General features: G+C 47.0%; 1 protein-coding gene across 4 annotated transcripts in view; it reads left to right on the forward strand.

Moving 5' to 3' along the window:
- Nedd4l (NEDD4 like E3 ubiquitin protein ligase) overlaps positions 1 to 19,052 on the forward strand; it is a 336,845-nt gene that overhangs the window by 144,442 nt on the left and 173,351 nt on the right. Inside the window, exon 1 of one of the 4 annotated variants that reach the window (XM_051163446.1) lies at positions 1,677 to 1,762. The exons of the other annotated variants lie outside the window; for them this stretch is intronic. The gene's annotated coding sequence lies outside the window, so the exon portion shown is untranslated. Of the gene's footprint in view, positions 1 to 1,676; positions 1,763 to 19,052 lie in introns of those variants that run through there. 4 annotated transcript variants of the gene reach the window in all.

The following is a 19,052-nucleotide window of genomic DNA, read 5'->3' on the forward strand; positions in this document are numbered from 1 at the left end:
CCAGGTAGGCTCCAGCATCCTCTTAAACTCCTCATCCCCATCTTTAAAGGGTGGGGGTACCAGTAAGCCCTGATCTTAAGTGCCTCACAAAGGAAAAGACCCCTGGCTGTGCTGGCAGCTCCTCCTTGCTGCATTCTTGGCCCTTAGAACTGGAGTTTGTCCCAGCCTTTGAATTGAGGCCCCCTCTATCTTGGACTGCTGCTTGGTGTCCCAGACAGGGTTGAGTCTGAGGGGTCATGGCCTCCGCCCCCCCTTGGATCTCTGTCTCTCCCCCCCCCACGTGTGTGTGGTGTGTGTGTGTGTGTGTGTGTGTGTGTCTGCCTGTCTGTCTGTCTCTCCCTACCCCCTACCTCTCTCTGACCATTGGTTTCAACACTGAATTTAAGAGTGGGGCCTCCAACATGTTGGAAGCATTGGCCAAAGGGAGAAGCATCTTGTGTTAACCCATGTATGGGTTTGTGGATGAAGCCAGCAGGGCCTTGCACCTGCTAGGCAGGAGCTCTGCCAGCCCACGCAGTGCCTCTCTCCAGTCAGTCTCCTCACTGAGGGAAGGGGATAGAAGCAGCCAGGGCTGATGGAAGATAGGTGTTCAGTGCTGAAGGGTGAGGACACGTAGAAGGGTTAAAGGCACCTCGGTGGAGGCATGTTGCTCTCTAGAACCCTAGGATCTCACTGATTCTCCACCCGGGGCAGGGAGGAGGTCTCAGGGCTTCGTTTGCTGAGGATCAGGGTGGTTAAGAGATATGCTCAATGTCAACTAAGTTAAATGCCAGCCAACGTTAGTGACTGAAAATGAAGGGTCATTTTGTCTGATAAGAAATGTCCGGAGGGGTGCCCTTGCTCCTTTAGCTATTCTTCCTAACATGGCTGTGGACACCAAGGAGACACCCTGCCACTCATTGTAAAAGGAGCATTCCAAATGGCTCAGAGACTCTGAGGTCCCATATCACCTGGGGCAGACTGCACACTTCTTGGGGTTTTTTTGAGACAGGATTTCTTTGTGTAGCCTTGGCAGTCCTGACTCACTTTGTAGACTAGGCTGGCCTCGAACTCACAGCCTGCCTCTGCCTCCCGAGTGCTAGGATTAAAGTAGCACGCCCAGCGACTGCACACTTCTTAAAACTTGGCAATCAGCCGGGTGCAGTGGCGCACGCTTTTAATCCCAGCACTCAGAAGGCAGAGGCTGTGAGGTCGAGGCCAGCCTGGTCTACAAACCGAGTCCAGGACAGCCAAGATAACATAGAGAAACCCTGTCTCAAAAAACCAAAACCAAAACAAAACTTGGCTGTGAACTTCCAAGGTGAAGTTTGGCTGCAGAGCAGCATTACGGAGCTTGAGTTGTTCTCTGTGTCTCTTGAGTCCAGCAGGTTCCGCTTATAGTCATTGGCTGGGCAGCCCCTGAGATGAGCTCTTTCCGTCTTCCCCATGTTTGAATCTGCTGCTGGTTTGAGACAGGCAGGCATCAGCAGCAGCTTCCAGCCCAGACAGCTTTCTGCACAGCCAGCTCAGCACAGCTTCAGGGCTTGCTGCCTGGAGGGAAGCCCTGTGTGGCCATACCTGGGCAGTAGCTACTGAACCCTCCCCTCCAGCACCTTGCTCCGCCCCTCTTGTTCCAGGCTGTTGATTGCCTGTAGGGAACTGGAGAGACCAGGATTCCTATTCCATTCTTGCTGTTGTTAGGGGAAACAGAGCAACCATCTGCATCTAGACCAGCCTTCCTCTCCCTCTCCCGCTTAAAGGAGGTTTTCCTGCCTGGAATCTGGTAAGTATGGACAAAGGCTCTGCCTTTTCTTGATCTCATGTTGTGGATCCGTGAGCGTTAACCTACATGAGCTAGAATTTAGAGGAGTCTTTGAACTTACATCTCTCTCTCTCTCTCTCTCTCTCTCTCTCTCTCTCTCTCTCTCATATTGAATATTTTTAGCATGCCTTGATACCTGTATAAAAAAGTATACCGTAATAATTTTTCTCCATTCCTCATGTGCTTAGCCTCTGTCATTTCGCCTGGAGCTTTTTCCCAGTGTACAGCACTGAGAATGGTTATGCGGCTAATTCTCCGGTGCCCTCCCCATGAATAAATGACTGCATTTGTCACTGCTGCTTTCCTGAAATGTCAGAAATAGACACAGTGAAAAGATCTGTCACACGGAGTTCAGACATTTGGTGCAAAATTCTAGGTTGAGATAAGGACAGATCTTTCCTTTTAGACTTCATTATGTATTTGTTTTGATTAAAAGCACAGCCAGTGTGGTCGTCTGGGGTGCCATGGGACAGGTGTGCGTCTAGATCCCTGGGATTTACTTCCTAGGATGTGATTTGTAGACCTTCACAGGAAATATGAGGGGATAAATTATATGGTTCCTAACCTTGGTTTTCACAAAGCTTCACAGATTTTTATCATTTTGTTCTTCTATGGAGAGAGGCTTCCTGTCAGGAAGTTTTAGAACTGGGAAGTGAGGTGCCCTGTGACTCTCTCCTTTCTCACTGTCTTCTCATATTTACCGGTCTTCAGAATAGAAAGTGTTATCCCCTTTTAGGGAAAGTGCAGTGGACATTTTATATTTTCCTTATTATAAGTTCAAGAGGACTTAATGTAAATGTCACTTAGAAAAATACAGCAATTAATTTCCTGGAGTAAGCTGTCTTTCCATGAGGTCACTTGAACAGTGTGGGGGATCATTCTCCCCCAGAGAGAGAGAGAGAGAGAGAAGGAGGAGGAGGAGGAAGAGAGGAAAGGAAAGTAAAAGCTTTAGCCACAAAATATGTTATATGGCAAGTGTGTAATTTGAGGAAAATGGAATTATGGAAGGCCAGGGCAAGGATGCATTTGGGGGACATAGCATAAACAAGAAGAAGCGCTTGGGCACCTCACACAAAGGCTGAGACGGAGCAAATATGTTCTGTCTGGTTTCACGGGTTAGGAAGAAGGAGGAAGTTAACCTTGTGGGGATAGCTTGGAACGTGTCAGGAAACAAAGCGTTTGTCAGGAACCTTCAAAACCATGGGCCTTTGTAATGTGTGAAATTGAACTTCTGACCCTTCTCGTGTCATGGTGGCTTGTTTTCCTTGCAAATCATGTGGTATCGGGTCTTTAGATGTGGGGCAAACAGAACAGCTCAATAACTAGATAGACTCACCATTCTTTTTGCGGGTGACGTGAGATTGTAGGGCTGAAACCGCCACCAAAAAGGATGTTTGAGAATTGGTGAGAAAAATCTAGGACTCCTTACCTGTGTACAATTCCATCCCTGTAGGCTGCTTTGCCCGTGTGGTGATGCTTGTCCCCCCAGAAGAGAGCAGGAAGAGCAAATAGACCCTGGCAGCTTCAGAAGAAATCAGTGTCCCCTCTTCTCCCAGTCACAGGTGACCTCATTTTTGGCTCCTGCCTGGACACTGATGTGCTCTTTTCCTGGTGACCCAAACTGTGTGTTTGGTAACATTCTTTCAACTTGCAAACTCTCACTTAATGCCAAGAGGCCTGAGCACCTGGTTAATGATCTCTAGTGTAAATGACCCTAACCTGGTTGGGACTGCTCAAGTGGAATTGCATGCCTTCCTCTGGGGATTTCTTCCCTGCCAGCCACCTGCCCACTTGTGGGAACTGGGCAGAGCCAGTTTGCTGTGCTCTTTCCTGGGTGGGACGGGCGAGACAGAACTGCCAATGCTAGAGAAGACACAAGCTACAAGCTGCCCACCAGAGGACTCATGGGTAGCTCGGGGTAGGTGTTGGGGTTGGGGGGGCAGGGAGTGAGGTCCACAGGTACTGTGGGAGGCAGCAGGGTGGCGGCAGATATGATGATGATGATGATGATGGTATTAAATGACTGTGTGTCCCATCTGCATGTGGTAAACTGCCCAGGTCTCCTTCAGACACCTTGGCTGCCATCTGTTCTTGCTCATCTTTGATTGACACTCTCAGTAAGTGGCAGGACTAGCTAGATGGCCTTTGAACTTGGAGGGTGAGAAGCATGCACAGCAGTGTTTGCTTCTGGCCTCAGGCGTGCCCTGGTGATTCTATGTGTTCGCAGTGATGCTTAAAGTAAGGTTATAAATTTTTATAGTAACAGAAACAGGCTTCCCCTTTGTGATTCTTGAGAGATATCCATTAACAGCAGTTTTAGGTTTTCTGATCGTCTGCTTGCTTTTTAAATAAAAGCCTTCAGCCTGCAGCCTCTCAGGTTTGTCTTGGGAATGTGTTCATTCCCCAGTTCTCTGGCAAATGGTGGAGCACTCACTTCTAACCTTCTCTCTAAAGAAGCAGAATGGCAGATATGAGATCTAGAGACGGTTCCATAAGGCATGTATTTTATACACCCCAGCCAGAGGCGTCTTGCCCCTTTCCCTGTCTTCAATTGTGTTGCAGAGAATGGGGCCCAGGCTTTAATTGTGGGTGGCAAATGATCCTTGGGCTGTGAGGTCCTCTGAGGCGGGGTGTGGGCGGGTCAGTCGTGAGCCACTTTGGCCTCTTTCCCAGGCCAAATTCTGCCTCCCACAGGTTGAGTTGGCCACTAACTGGGACTCCGTGGGGTGGAAGCAGGACTATTAGGAGTTCAAGGTCATCTCTGGGGACAAAGCAAGTTCAACCTAACCTGGCTATATGAGACATTGTTTCAAAACACCAAAATAAACAAAACCAAGAAAACATCATAATTCAGTACAGTTGAGGGCAAAACATGGACTTCGTATCCTCTTTAGTGACTGGTATCTAGATAAACACTGCTTTGTATATTCTAATGCCGGGCTTTCTGAATTGTTTTATTTTGTTATTTTGCTTTTGTGTATGTGAGTGGAGGTGCATGCATGCATGCACACTTATGTGTGACGACATGCACATGGAGGCCAGAGGACATTCTTAAATATATGTCACCTGTCTCCTTTTACCTTGTTTGAACGAGGGGCTCCTGTTGCTGTGTGTACCAGGCTAGCTGACCCACTAGCTTCTGGGGATTCTTTCTGTCTGCACTTTTCATCTTGCAGGAGGGATGAGATTTCCAGTTGCACGATACTCACCCAGCGTTACTTGCATCTGTGGATCCAACCTCCAGCCCGATGCTCGCGTGGCAGTGCTTTAGTCACTGGACCATTTCCCTATCCAGTTTGTTTTTGTTTTTGTTTTTAAATGCTCAATCATTCACATTGAACTCTGCTGTGTATACTTATCATTAGTTGCGCTAAGTGGTTCTCAATTAGGGGCAGTTCTGTCCCCCTTACCAACATGTGGCGGTTTCTGGAGACTTTCTTTAGTTGTCACAATCCGAGGGAGAAGACGGTGGAAAGTGAGTGGGCACCTGTGGGTTGTGATTTCTTGCTTTTCTAATTTTTGCATTTGTGCAGGAGAAACATAATCATATGTACCCAGCCTAGAGTGTCTGTAATGCTGGGATTAAGAGCACACAGCTCGATAGTTAGTAACTATTAAGTGTAGTTAACGTTACCCAATCCCGATACTGTCTTAAGTGTGTGTGTGGTATACTTGGGTCGAAAAATCAGGGCCTTGCAGCTTCAGGACAACTCCTCTACCACTGAGCTACAGGCTCTGACCTGACTTGACACTTTTCTTGCCTCAGCTGTTTGGAGTGGGGAGTGGGCCTTCATTGTCACAGAGAGAAGCAGTAGGTGGGAGATCTGGCCGTGGGCCTCTGTGGCTCTAGATGGGCTTGGGCCTTATCTCTCACAGGATGGGGATATGACAGGCACATGGCTGTGGCCGTCAGTGTGAGGTTGAGGCTGACAAGAAGAGGAATTGTGCAATTGCAGACACAGGCCCTGAGACCTTAGAGCTAATTCAGTGTAACGGGGCTCCCTTCGGAGATGCAGGGGCCAGCTCAGAAGGTCAGCTTTCCTTTTCCGACCTCCTCTGACGTGTTTTGCTCCCTCCTTTCAGTTCTTAGGGCAACTTTGCCTGTTAATTAATTCACTTTTCAGTTAATCGTGTACTCATTTCTGACACCTTTTATTGTCATGCCGCCTGTTCTTAGAAATCTTTTGACTCCTTAATTAGATTAAACGAGCTTTGGGAATGGAAAAACGGTGTTTTCCTGGGCCCAGCCCCAAAAGAAGATGTTTGGTGACCTGATCAGAGTGGGCCTGACTGAGAGAGTATGAGCATTAGAACCACCATTGATGGATGTCCTTCGTGTGAGGACTGACTAGCTTTCCTGATGGGTAGTTTTGAGAGGGCCAGAGGGGCCTGTTTCTGTCAATCAAGGCTGACTTGTAAAGAATTGACTCTCAACAGTGTTACATCCAACCCTTCCTTTTTCTTTTGACCTAAACCAGTTTTGTCTTACAGATGACGCGAAGTCCACCAGCCCCCCTTCTGGTAGACCTGGCTACGCCCAGGTGTGGCTGGCATTCTGTAATAAATGGCCTTGAGTGGGTGTTACTCAGGCACTCTAGTAGGCTTTAGTAACACCCCCTCTCATCTTGGAGACACGTAGTTCCCTCCAGAGATATACTAAGGTCCACCCTGCTCTGTAGAGCTACACTTAGCTCTGTCTCCACCCCCTCCCCCACCTGTAGAAATATACCAGAGAACCTAGACACCCCTGTGCAGATCTAGCCAATGAACAGCTCATTCTCCACAGTTGTGGGGGGAGCAGGAACTGCCTCTGACATGAACTCTGGGGCTCCTGATTGGATCACCTCCTCTTGGCGGGTAGACCATACTGGCACACAGAGGAAGGGGAAGCAGGCTATCCTGATGGATGCATTCAGAGGTCTAGGGGAGGGGAATAGGGCCGAAGAGGGAGGGAGAGTGGGAACAGGGAAGATACAATCAAGGGGATACAATCTAGATATAATATGAATAAATTATAATAAATAAATAAATGGGGGAAGACATATACCAAGCTTTGTCCCGCTCTGTAGTACCTCATAAAAGAGGCAGCTCTCAGCTCATAAAACCTGGTACCTGGCCCACGTTTAGAAAACTAGAGGGGTCTTGCCCTTCTACACGTGCTGCACATGAGATCCAGGAGATGACAGGACACTGCTCAGCCCATGTCTCCTGACCCTCCCTCACATGTCCCATCCTCCCCCTGCCACAGCAGGTGTATCCCTCCTGCTCCCTCCTTCCTCCCCCTGCCTGCTTTGGCTAGGTTTTGGTCTAGGGAAGCGCTGCTCAAAGTGTGGACCATGGATCAGTAGCAATAGCAGAGTTTGTTAAAGAGACAAGTGTTGTCAGGCCCTGCCCTGGATGTGTGGGTTCCCAGGGACCTCCTACAGGAAGGTGACTGTGAGGGGGCCCTGATCTGATGCCACCTTGAAGAGGGGACACAGAAGTGGTTAGTCACCAGAGGCGATGCAAGCTCCTTTTCAACATATGGATTCTCACCTCTTCTGCCCACGTGTGCCTTCCAGCCTGCCTGTCTGCGTGCCACCCAGACTTCCCACAGGAAGGGCACAAGCTTGGCCTCCCTTGCTGTGGGGTCCTTTCTAGATAGTTCTTCCTGCCATTCTTGCTTTGTGCATTCAGCACAGCTTGTCTTTTCTCACCATCCTGGAAGCCCCACACTTCTCTTGTTTAACAAATGCCCCAGCTTCCTTTACTGCTTGCATTCCTCATAGAGTCCAGATCCACAGTTTCAAGCCACCAGAGACTCAGTGGAAATCCAAAAATATGTACGTGAGAAGGTTGCATCTATATTGAAAATGTCTAGAACGTTCTTCCTTGTCACCCTCCCCTCTCTGTAACACAGGAAGACCATTTTCCATACCACTGACAGTGGCATTGGGTATAATAAGTTATCTAGATACGGCATAAGCTCTGTGGAGGATGTACTCAGATTATATGTGAATACTGTGACATAGTGTGACATACAAGCTTTGAGCATCTTCACGTCCTGGAGCCAACACTTCATGACCACTGAAGGAGCACTGTAGTTTCATTGTTGCCTGTATACACGTGGAAGGATGGCTAGTGCCCCGGCTTTGCGTTACGTCCGCCATGAGGTACACGTACATGCGTGCCATTTCCTGAATTGCCTCCTGAATTGCCATTTCAGGAGGCCAGTGCAGTAATCTAAGTTGACAAGTGTGTTCCACGCAGGGAGTGAAAGGATTTTAGTGCACTAATGTCTAGTGTTGATAAAAGTACACAAATAACAAGAGGGTTGCTTTTGTTTTTAAAAAGACAATCTTAATACTTTTAATACTAAGAAACAGATGATCTTTTTTCCATATGCTATGCTAGCTGCACCCAAATTAGTAAATGCTGAAATAACTACAGCTGATAAAAAAACATTTCGCAAATTCTCTTTACTTTTGATGCAATTAAAATAAGTTCTCCATTTGCTCGTCATCTCTGAGATAGACCTCGTCTTGCCAGACTGTCTGGGAAGAGGAGTGAATCAGACCCTAAAAACTCATAACATGAGAAAAATAACAACTATGTGCTGACTTAGGATGCAAAGTTCCACAGCTCTGAGATCTGTGTCAATCTCGTCAGCCTGCTGCAAGCCGAGTCCCTTTGTCTTAGCCCACCGTGGAAAAGCCCTTGCTTTGCACTACACAGTTGCCTAAGTGAAGCTCAGCTTTTGCAAGACCCAGGGTCTTGCTGTGGTGTATATTTTATGGACTTACTTTGCTTAATAAGCAAGTTGGTTATACACAATGCAAAAGGATAAAAAGTAGTCTCTTGATTTTGCGACCCTCCCGTTCTGATGGGCACCTTGACATCTCCACAGGGCAGGGTTTCACCAGATAGTGCCAAACAAACCGGCACACGCTCAGACAGGCACGTGTGACTCTTGAATCTTTCACAGGTCTTTGCGTCTGGTGGTGACAGGCAGTGACATAGGAGAACTGCATATATTTCTGAGCTTTAATGAGTATTTTTTAAAATTAAGTATAGAGTTCCCACACTCTTCCCAGCCTTAAGCACACATTATATAAGAAGCTTTGTCTTGATTGGAGGGTGCAGGGGTCACATGGAGAACATACTGGGATTAAAGGTGTGCAGCACCACACCCGGCTATGGTTCTCAACCTTTCTAATGCTTCGATCTTTAATATTAGCTCCTCATGTTGTGGTGACCCCGCCCCCTCAACCATACAATTATTTCACTGTTACTTCATACTCTCTAAAGGAGACGTCAGATAAAAACTGAACTTCCCAACTCTGAAATTAGATAGAGAGTAATGAAGGTGGGAGGCGGGGATACTAAGAATGAAAGTCAAGAAAAAGAGGAACCCTGCATCCTGCCAGCGATGGTGTAAAATGAGGTAATCAGATGCAAACACCCAATGGACTGTGAACAGCTTAACAGACAAGGCGTGGAGCTGGGAGACTGCTCAGGATTTAAGAGCATGCATGGGTCCAGCAGCTCACAACCTCTTCAGCCCTCCATGGTTATCCACAGACAGACACACATAAACAACAAGTAACTGTCCGTGTAGTGCTTTAAAGGAAATCTGTAGGTTGAGAGTTAAAAAGTATTAACCGTTTCATCAAAAGCCACAAGGCATTCTAAGATCTACCATGGCAATATAGAATCAGTTATAGATATGCAGCTTTACTATGAAAAGCATATGTGGCCTGCTGTTTATAGCAATCAACCTCTAATTCCTTTTTCTTTTCTTTTTTTTTTTTTCTTTTTTTTTGGGGGGGGGCTTTATTTGTTTGTTTTTCGAGACAGGGTTTCTCTGTGTAGCTTTGGCTGTCTTGGACTCACTTTGTAGACCAGGCTAGCCTCGAACTCACAGCGATCCATCTGCCTCTGTCTCCTGAGTGCTGGGATTAAAGGCATGGGTCACCACGCCCAGCTTTTTTTAGTTTTTTGAGACAGGGTCTCTCTGTGTAGCCTTGGCTGTCCTGGACCAGCTTTATAAACCAAGCTGGCCTCAAACTCACAGTGATCAGCCTACCTCTGCCTCCCAAGTGTTGAGATTAAAGGCGTGCGCCAGCATCTCCTGCCTCAGTCTCTAATTCCTAATGAACTAATGTGGTTTTATGTGGATAGATGGACAGATGGACAGTTGGACAGTTGTGGGTCAGTAGGATCCTGAGCAGTCAAGCAGTCAACACTGGCAATGAGTCCTGAACACAGTCAGCTGATAGAGTAACAGAGATTAAGGAAAGTAAATAGGGTCACCTGGCAAGGATATTTTTCCTTTCTCAACATTATGGAGGCTATATTTAGAGGAAATGTTTGCAGTAATAATATTGGAAAGTTTGTTTTGTAATCCTAGGGAGTTTGGGTTATTTCAACTGGAGGGATATGGAGAGGGAGGGAGGGAGGGAGGGAGGGAGGGAGGGAGGGAGGGAGGGAGGCAGGCAGGCAGAGAGATGAGCGTGTCCGTTGGGAGAGGAAAATGAGATGATTAACTGGCATAGAATGAGAATAGAAAACACGTGGGAAGCAGACTCTTGAAGTTTCAGGGCTATCCATTAGTCATCGGTTGAAGGCTTTGCTGTAAGAGAACTGATGGAGACCCACACCTCCAAAAGAAGTTCCCAGCCTTCCCTTTAAGTTCAGGTAGAATATTCTAAATATAATTTTATTTAAGCCCTGTTCCTTTCCTTCCTTTTTCCGTTCCCTTTGCTCCGAGTACCCTCAACTGTCTGCTCTTTGCCAGGGTTGTCATTCTTCTTTCCTTTGCACTGTGCCCCGTCCCATGATCCTCTTGTACTGGTTCCTCTGTACCAGCGGTTCTCAACCTGTGAGTTGCAGCCGTCGGAGGACACATATTTCCAGTGATCTTAGGAACTGAGAGACTGCTCTGTAGCAAAATGACAGTCATGAAGTAACAATGAAATAATTGTATGGTTGGGGGTCACCACAACATGAGGAGCTGTGTTAAGGATCGGAGCATTAGAAAGGTTGAGAACCATAGCCGGGCGTGGTGGCGCACGCCTTTAATCTCACTGGGGGGGGGGGGAGAGGCAGATGCACCAATATGAAATTGAGGCCAGCTTGGTCTACAAAGCGAGTCCAGGACAGCCAAGACTAACACAGAGAAACCCTGTCTCAAAAAACAAAAACAAAACAAACAAACAAACAAAAAAGAAAGGTTGAGAATGATTGCTCTATACCCCTGTGTGAGGATGAGCCCCCTTTGGGATACAAGCTTCTGTGTGAAGGTGCCTCAGTTCCTTTCTGTCCTCTGTCTGGTAAGCGCACTCTTCTCATGAGGAGTACTCAAAACCCCGAGTCAAAATCCTCTGAGCATCCAATAGGAGCTCAGCTGAACGAAATCAGTTTGAAGGTTACACCAAGTTTCTTAGTCAGAAGCAACCCGCCTCTCGTTTTATGTTTGCGGAGCTGTTTACACTGGGCTGCTCCCTCCTGGGCCTCATAAATAAACCCTTGGAGGACAGCCACACTGCCTGAAGTGCCTAGAGATATGATCTTATAGCTTCAGATGGCTGGGAGAAGTATAGCGCACACAAAATAAAGGACCGAAGACGAGGCGACGGGACAGGTGTGTACAGAACTGAGAGTCCTGTTGAGGTGGGAGGGGTTGAGTATATAGATATTTGAAGCAGGCGTGTTAGTCCTTGACCCCTCTTGGCAAATACTACAGCACAGACGTGCGTGAAGGAACCAATGACATTCCTGCATCTCAAGGCCACATGAGAGGTGCCAACAGTATTGTGATGGAAACATGGCATTGGCCTCAGGCACTTCGTCCTCATACCCATCCCATTATTCACAAGCTTCTTGACGCACCTGTCCCTCAGTCATCCTGTACACTGAAAACACACCTCAGCTCTGCTGTGCCCAACTTTCTTTTCCCACTAGGCTTTAACTCATGCTTGTTTGCTAAGAATGGCCACAGACAGAAAAGTACTTAAAGAGCGTAAGGTGCGAAATCTGCTGGGTAGCCGCGTGCACAGGTTTTGTGAAAAACGGGGAAAGGGCTTTTGCTTAGAATTAATGCAGAGCCTTGGTCTATAGTGTCAGAGCCTGTGTTTTGCTCTCCGTAAGTGGAGTCCAGTCTTTGTCTTTGTACAAGAGGGTGGGGAGTTGCTTCTCTTTGTTGCTGTTGCTAGTGCAGAAGAGACACATTAAAGAAGAGCCAGCCAGTGTATTCTAAGAGGCCTGATGCCTTAGAACCCTTGAGCCCTACTCTACCTTTTTGGCATGTCTGGACTTGTTGGCAGCAGTGCCGTTGCCCCTCCTGCAATGGGGTTCTGGGGACTCTGCACTCTCATGTGTGCACTAGTGTCCAGGCTCAGGCCGGCTGTTGGGGGGTCTACAGGGGGCCATGCAGTTGTTGTGACTGTTCACTTAAGGTGGAGCTGTGACGCTTTCCTCACAAAGTGTGTTTGACCAGAAGGGAAGAGATTATTTCTTCACAGGTTCTGAAGGCTGCAGGCACACTAGGTGGTGGCTACTGGAAAGACTTGCTGTCACTTCAGTAACATTTTTATTATTGGAACTTGCTGAGGAAAGCTTTTGGGGACAAAGTGAAGGAAGCATATAAGATATTAAATTTTCCTTGGGGTTCTGGCTCTCATAAAGACTAGCTAGCGGCCCAGAAAAGAGGTTTCTTGCTTTAACTCCTAGATACATTATTAGCATGTTAACTATTGTCATGAGTCAGAGCCTTTAAAATGTATTCCCTTAAAGCGGTTGAGTCTCCTTTCCAGTCCCTTGTCACAGGGTCTAAAAATGGAAGCATGAGTCCAGACTCTTCCCAGATCATAAACTAATTCTGAGTTAATAGAGCATAGATGAGCGCGATTCTATTTGAGTGTCATTCTCAAATGCCCCCAGGCCAGGCTGGGACCTTTAACACCTCAGAAATCCCCGTAGTTAGGATTAAGGGACTAGCAGCGTGGCTTGTGGTCATAGATGGGGCTCTAAGTAGGTCAGAGCCTCCCACGGCACCGCAGGATGCATAGGCCTTGGCCCCTTCAACATCCATTTCTAAAACATGCTGCTGGAAGCTGAGATGAGGTCTCCTCTCACTTGGGCGCTCAGTGGCTTCAGAAGGATTGGTCCTTCTCCTTCCCCCAGCAACCAGCATGGGTTGCATAGTAACCCAAGAGCAGGCCTTTGTCCAATCAGAGTTCAGATGTGGCTTAATTTAGGATTACTGGTACAAGTGATTTTTTTTTTTTTTTAAATGGCGCTGGAGATTGAACCCAGGGCGCTGTGGATGCTAGCCAGGCATTGTAACACTGTGCTGTATCCTCAGTCTAACAATGGGCCAAAGTTTTAAGACCAGGCTGAAATACATACTGACTGCAGGATTTGTTCTGGAAGTAGTTTTTCTTTTGCATATGTTTTGTCTGTTTGTTTGGTGGTGGGTAGGTATTTACTTACTTATTTATGACAGGTATCACTTTTAGCCCTGGCTAACCTGGAACTGGCTGTGTAGAACAGGCTGGCTTTGAACTCCTGGTGCACTGCCTTCCTCTGTCTATTTCTGGAATCAAAGGGATACACCACAAGCAAATGCTATATATATATTTTTTAGACTGGTCTATGAACACAACCACTTTTTCCAGAATGTAAAATGCACGCTAACACCTACATGGTAGGAGAGGGAGGTGATGATTTTGCTCAGGTTTGGCCTGCGTCCTGGATAGTTTTATGTCTACTTGGCACAAGCTGGAGTCTTCAGAGAGGAAGGAGCCTCAGTTGAGAAAATGCTTCCATGAGATTGGGCTGCAGGCAAACCTGTAGGGCATTTTCTTAATTAGTGACCAATGGGGGCAGGCCCAGCCCATTGTGGGTGATGTCGTCCCTGGGTTGGTGGTCCTGGGTTGTATAAGAAAGCAGGCTGAGCAAGCCAGTAACAACCACCACCACCACCACCCCTACCCCAACCCCCCCCCCAACCCCCACCCCTTGCGTCAGTTCCTGCCCTGCTTGAGTTCCTGCCCTCACTGCTCTGCTATATGGAACTGTGAATGAAATAAATCCTTTTCTCCCCAAGTTGCTTTTGGTCATGGTGTTTCATCACAGCAGTAGGAACCCTAACGAAGCCTGTGTGAGGAATGGAGACAACATCTCTTCTTGTCATCTTGTTGTCATCCCACTGGCCTGCTACTGCTCTGCCCTGAGATCGCCAGCTGTGTGCTCATACCCTGACTTAGTTGCGCGGCTCTTATGACTTTCATCTGATATGAACCATGTGGTGTAGACCTGTAATTCCAGCCCTCCGGTGGTACAGACACAAGGGTCAGAGGGTCAAAGGTTCGTTGGCTACATAAGGATTTTCCAGGGCAGCCTGAACTAGAGACTCTTAAAATTTTTGTTTCCATCCCTGGTAATTTTTCTTCTTGCTCTTTGTAAAAATTTCTAATATGGAATAATATATCATCTAGACTAGGGAAGCTGCCTTTAGTGTTAAAGGTTGGGGATACAAAACCACCTTAAGGACTAACGTTTGTTCCGTAAGAATTTGAAAAGGTGAGCCTAATAGAAAATTGGCAAAACAAACAAGGACAGAGAAATTAACAGATAAAGGTGAAAGCTAAAACAGGGACAAAACAAAGCCCTGAAAAGCTAACTAAACCTGGCAGCTGGCTAGTCGAAAGGACAAAGGGCAAACTCCCGTCATCCCAAGGATGGGAAACAGGAACCCATAGTAGGGGCCCAGAATGGTGAGTAAGTGACCAAGCCCTGAGAAACAGCATTGTGCTGTTGATTCCAGGCACAGAAAAGCCACCAGTGGTTTAGAGCACAGTGGCTGGTTCTAGCAACCCAAGGTCCTTAATACATTCCTTTAGCACTCGAAATAACAGTGTAAACAGTGTCCCCTCCCTTGTGTCTACACTCGCACAAGCCTTTCTGCCTTGATAAATTCTGCAGGGAGTCTTGTACCCTAGTCAGACAGGTAAGGCCTTGCTTGCATAAGTTATGAGCAAGTACTGTTTTTTTTTTTTTCCACAGAGTCCTTGGAAACAGAGTGAGAAAGATGTGGGAGCAGGAGGATCCCGAGTTACAGGGCAGTCTGAGCTCTATAGCAAGATCCTTTCTCAGAAAACAAACAAATAAAAAGAATTAGGCAATAATAATGGGAAGAGAAAAGGTACGGGGGTGCACGGTGAGTGGGTAGTAGAATTTACGGGAAAGTGCCATGCATAACCCTCGCCAGCACACTTAAAAACATAGGGCTGATTCATCAGTAAAATACCAGCGACCAAAACTGATCCAAGAACCAAGGTAAAGCTGGATAGACCAGTTTCTGTAGAAGAGACAAGTAGGGCAGCTGAGAGTTGCCATGGAAAAGGGTAGGCTGGCTGCGTGGATTCCCCCCCCCCCCCAGCTATTTTAGCTAAATATTAAAGAACATAAAGTTTGGGTGGCACTTATACTACTCGAAGACATAGTGAAGCACAGAAAGGCTCCTAGGTCACTTAGAAAATCAGCAAAATCTTCACCTAAAATCTTGGTATTCGCAGCAGGGACTGGGGGAGGGGCTATTGACAGTCGGTGGCTGCTGGAGATGGTGGTGGTGGTGGTGGTGGTGGAGAGTCAGTTTTCCCTGAGAGCTACTGGATCGTCTCCAGTCTCCGGTAGTAGATGGTCCTTCCCCAGTGCACGCATAGGCAGCGCGCAATGGATTTGGTAGGCTTAAAAAGAAAAAAGAAAAAACAAAAACAAAACTATGGATTTGGGAGGGAAGAGTGGTAGAGGGGATAAGAAGTTGTGGGATAGGTGGTGGATTTTATGAAAATACTGATACACTTTGAAGTTTGGTTGGTTTTGGTTTTTGTTTGTTTGTTTTTTATGAGCCACCATAATGGGACTCAAACCCAGAACTTCTGCAAGAGCAACTAAGTACTCTTAACTGCTGAGCCATCACTATGGCCCCATTGATATATTTAAGAATTGTAGACTATTATTATCTATGCAAGAAGTTTACAGTGAGTTGTTAACCAATAGATTTGTGCGCATTTTAAAAGGCTGCAGTTGGTGACTCCCTCTGGTGAAACCTTAGGTGTTTAAGGACTGGAAGCTCTTCTCGCTGTCATTGGTACGAATACTAATACTAATACTACTGTGTCAGTGTGTGCTTGCCAGGACAGCACAGGCTGGAGAGCTGGCTGGTACAGTCAGTAGATATGTCTAATATAATAAGTCTGAAAAAGCAAAATGGGAAGGAGAAGAATTAACAAAAGGCACACCCAGACATGCGTATGTGTGTGTCCAACAGCGGAGAAGTCAAAACTCTCAAACTGTTTCAGCTAACATTAGGAATCAGCAAGGATGTCCCCTTTCACAATTACTTAATATTGTATTGAAGGCCCTTCTGTCCTTTCAAAGAGAGCAGCATAGGAATGTGAGGTAACTATTTGTCTTAGTTGGGGGTTTCTCTTGCCATTATAAAACACAGTGGTCAGAAACAACTTGGGGAGGAGAGGGTTTGTCTTGTTTTACAGCTCTCTGGGGTCACCCTTCATCACTGAGGGACATCTGGACAGGAATTGCAGGCAGGAAACTGGAGGCCGGAACTTAAGCAGAAGCCGTAGAGAAACAAGGTGAACTTCCTTGCTTAGCCTCCCATCCAGGACCACCTGTGCAGGTGTGGCGACACCCCAGTGATCCGAGCCATCCCACATCAATCTTTAATCAACAGAATGTACTTAACCTACAGGCAAATCTTCTCCCCTACCCCCAACAGGCTTTCTCTGGCCACGCTGGCCTCAAACTCATAGAGATCCCCCTACCTCAGCCTCCTGAGTGCTAGGCTCAAAGGCGTGCCCCCCAACCCTGGCTGCCTGCAGGTATATCTTAAGGAGGCATTTGCTCAATAGAGATGTCCTTTTCCCAGATGACCCTAGCTTGTGTCAAGTTGACAACAACAACAAAACAAAAACCAGTGAACCCAGTTGACCTCTTGTTAGCTTGACACACAAATATTTCACTGTTAAAATTCCTTATTTGTCCCCAAGGCCTCTTGTTAATACCATAAGATAAAATAGAGCATGACTTTTAAAGTGACACAGTCTTAAAAAAAAAAAGTTAAAATACTTTAAAAGTTCACTCTCCTTAAAATATCCAAAGGCTCTTTGAAAATCCAAAGGCTCTCTAAAAGTCCAAAGTCTCTGAGTTACAAGTTCCGGCAAAATAAAGTTACACACTTTAAAACCAGGGCATAGTAACAGCTTTAACACCCAGCAATATAAATTAACCAACGTCCAGCAGTATATATTAAATCATGTATCTCAATGGCCTCCATCTGAGATTCACTCAATCTTCCGTGTTCCTCTTGAGCTCTGCCACTCACAGGACACATGGCTTATCTCATAGGTTCTCTACAGCTCTGCCATCTGTGGTGCTCATCCCACGGGCTGGCCATCTCCAAAACTCTGGTGTCTCTGTTGCAACTGGGATGCACCTTCACCAATAGCCTCCCTTGGGCTGGATGACCCCTTCAGTCCTGGTGTTCTACTGCATGCACCTGAGGCTGCACCAACACCAGTGGCTTCTCCTGTTCTCTCACAGAGCCAAGCCCCGGCTGTTCCCCATGACCCCCCTTCATGCCTTTGAAGCCAATCACCACCTGAGACACACATTAACCAAGTTCAGCTGCCAACACAAGGTACAACCTTGGCTCCCACTAGACCACAGCTTCTGGTGGCTGACCCTGAGCAACCACTTCTCAGAAGATTTCACCACTAATTCCCCAGCCCCAGTAACCAGGTTCGATTGTTCTAGCAAAGCAAATGGGGTCACAGTGGTGATTCTGAGCTCTTAAGTGCAGCTGGTTTCTTAAGGCATAGCCCCAGCTAACTCAAACCACAGATTCTTATTTATTTATTTATTTATTTATTTATTTATTTATTTATTTATTCACTCTACATCCAAATTGTAGCCCCCTCCTTCCTCCTCTTCCAGTCTCACCCTTCCTCCCTCTTCCCCCATGACCCTTCCCCTACTCCTCAGATAAGGGGGTTCCCACTCCCCAGACCTACCCCAGCACATTAAGTCGCATCAGGATTGAGTGCATCCTCTTCCCCTGTGGCCTGGCAAGGCAGCCCCACCAAGGGGGAAGTGATTGAAAAGCAGGCAACAGAGTCCATGTCAGAGAGAGTCCCCGTTCCCCTTATTAGGGGACCCAGATGAAGCCTGAGCTGCCCATCTGGACCATCTGTGTCCGGGGCCTACGTCTAGTCCGTGCATGGTCCTTGGCTGGTGCTTCAGACTCTGTAAGCCCCCCTGGGCCCTGGTTAGTGGCTCTGTTGGTCTCCTGGTGGAGCTCCTGTCTCCTCCTCCAGGTCCTTCTACCCTTCCCCCGACCACAGATTCTTAACTTGAAATATCGAATGGTGCCAATAGAGTCTTCAAGGGACTCTCAGAACTTCGCTGTGAAGCTTTACAAGCCAGGCCTCCATCATCTGCACTGCTTTCAACATTATATTTTAGGCTCCTACAGAACAACACATTAAGCTCTGATCACTCAATGACTTTTTTTTTTTTTTTTTAGCCCATAGTTCTGAACACCTCCACAGTTCTCCCCACAACGACCACATCATTCACAGCAGTATCTCACACTCCTGGTGAGGTTTCTGTGTCCCCCCCCCCCTTTTGATGTGCCTTATGACATGACAAAGCAACTTGGGAAGCAAAGAGTTTCTTTTAATTAACAGTCCTAGTCCGCTAAGAAGGGCATTCAGGACAGAAACTCGCAGCAGGATCCTCGAGACAGGAACTAAAGCCCAAGCCTCGGAGGAAACTGCTCACCCGCCTGTTCAACCTGCTTTCATAGCCTTTCCAGGAACACCTGCCCAGGGGTGGCACCATCCCAGTGACCTCTTACGTCAAGCATTATCCAAGGAAATGCCCCTCCACATACTTGCCTAGAGGCAATGTGATGACACATTTTCTAAATGGAGATTCCCTCTTCCTAGGTGACCTCAGCTTGTGTCAAGTTCAGCAAAACAAAACAAACAAAAACAGAAAACCGCACTAACCAGCACAGTAATATTTCTACGTCATTCTTAGTGAAAAATATGAAATAAAATCTGAAGGAATGAAAATATTAAGCACAGAGGCAGGTGGAACTCTGTGAGTTCGAGGCCAGCCTGGTCTACAAAGTGAGTCCAGGACAGCCAAGGCTACACCGGGAAACCCTGTCTCAAAAACCCAA

Source organism: Acomys russatus, chromosome 20 (assembly GCF_903995435.1).
Source record: "Acomys russatus chromosome 20, mAcoRus1.1, whole genome shotgun sequence".
NCBI classification, from domain to species: domain Eukaryota; kingdom Metazoa; phylum Chordata; class Mammalia; order Rodentia; family Muridae; genus Acomys; species Acomys russatus.